The sequence below is a fragment of the Orycteropus afer genome, unplaced genomic scaffold (assembly GCF_000298275.1).
Source record: "Orycteropus afer afer isolate SDZICR_OR568_19922 unplaced genomic scaffold, OryAfe1.0 scaffold00410, whole genome shotgun sequence".
Lineage (NCBI taxonomy): Eukaryota > Metazoa > Chordata > Mammalia > Tubulidentata > Orycteropodidae > Orycteropus > Orycteropus afer.
Genome location: NW_006921997.1, coordinates 1,137,887 through 1,139,600, shown reverse-complemented (window position 1 = coordinate 1,139,600; position 1,714 = coordinate 1,137,887).

Sequence of the window (1,714 nt, the reverse complement as noted above, 5' to 3'; positions counted from 1 at the left end):
TTAATGGAATTGGAGTGATGGCTTTGACCTAGGCTCTTCCTTGGGGAAGAGATATGTGAGAAAAATCATACCAAACTTTGAATTAGTCCATCCAAAGTGTGACATCCTTATCCTTATCAAGACAAGTAGTTAAGTTGGAGGTAATGACCTATGGTTATTGGGAAGTTCTAAAAGAAGGGTGAAAAAGTAGAGATAATAGGAAAAAAGAATGACTACGATTCTAAGTGCAAGAAGGAAGGAGAGTCTACATACGTAACAGCTAAGATGACGATTGGGTTTAAAGCAATTATAAATCCCATCTAATACATTTTTCTTGGAAGCTCTGGTAGTGTGGTTTCTAAGGCTGTCGGTTCCAACCCACCAGCCACTCCTTGGAAGGAATAGTGACACTGCTTTGGAAACCCAAGGAGGCGTCGCTGTTAGTCAGCTCCGACTCAAAGGCAGTGAGGTGTGGTTTTTTTTTTGGTGTTTTTTTTCCCACAGTAATCATACTCACTCATTCTACCCTCGTTTAGAGATAAAACCTTTACCACCTGAAAAATGGCAAGGTGAACCTGATCTATGGGCGAGGAAGTGGAGAGTGTTCAGGCCTCAAAAGCTTCTATTCCTGTGTGAAGGCTTCCTGAGTAAAGTTTGTCTTCCTTTCAAAGATTTCTGTTATGTGGTCTTGGGTCTATTAGCTACAAGTGAGTACTTCTCTGTAACTGACTTCACTGAATGTTTATAAGCCTTCTTTTGGTGAGGGCCTCTTAAGGTTTTTCATAGGATTACAGGCCATTGATAAGGTGATTTGTTCTACATGACTCGACAACCTTCAGTAACAATGCACACAGGATCTCCAAGATAGCTCATTCTTATATTACCTATGACTAGTCTCTTTTTATATTTTATAATTTGATATTTTAATATATTTAATAGCAGGAAGGGCTTATCATTGTTATTTTTAAATAAAATTAAAAGAGAGAGAGAGAGAGAGAGAGAGAGAGAGAGAGAGATTGGAAGCCAAGCTTAATGGGGTTTCCATATCAATGCCTTTAAAAGTCAGCACATAGAACCATCTGTATTGAAGAAACAACGTTGATATGTCATGATAAAAAAAATTTTTTGAACGATATGAGGAATAATGTTCAAACAGGAATAAACCCACTGCTATTGAATCAATTCCGACTCATATCACCCCTAGAGGACAGAGTAGAACAGCCCCATAGGGTTTGTAAAGCAGAATGATGCATCTTTCTCCCGTGGAGCAGCTGGTGGGTTTGAACTGTCTATCTTCTGGTTATCACTCTAGCGTTTTACCCACTGTGCCACCAGAGGTCCTTTCACATAGGAGTGGATAATAATGAAAATATCTTGTTCCTTATCCTTTCCACTGAAGCTTAATTATCACAATAAAATAAAATATAGAGCGCTCATCTTAAGTCAGAAAACATATTCTTCCACTTTAATGTTCTATATACTCTTGCTGAGGAAATAAAAATCCTTGGAAAAAGCTATTACGTTTTTCATTTATAGTGCCAATGCTTGTCAATGTACTTATTGCTGCTATAGGGGTGGCACTGTGGTATAATGGAAACGTGTGAGATTTACTGCTGAAGAACTCAGGGATTCTTCTACTTCTTAGCTGTGTGACCTTGAAACACCTAATCTCTCTGAGCAGAAGATGGACCAAGATATACTGGGAGAGCTGTATCCCCAGAGGATAGCCCATTTT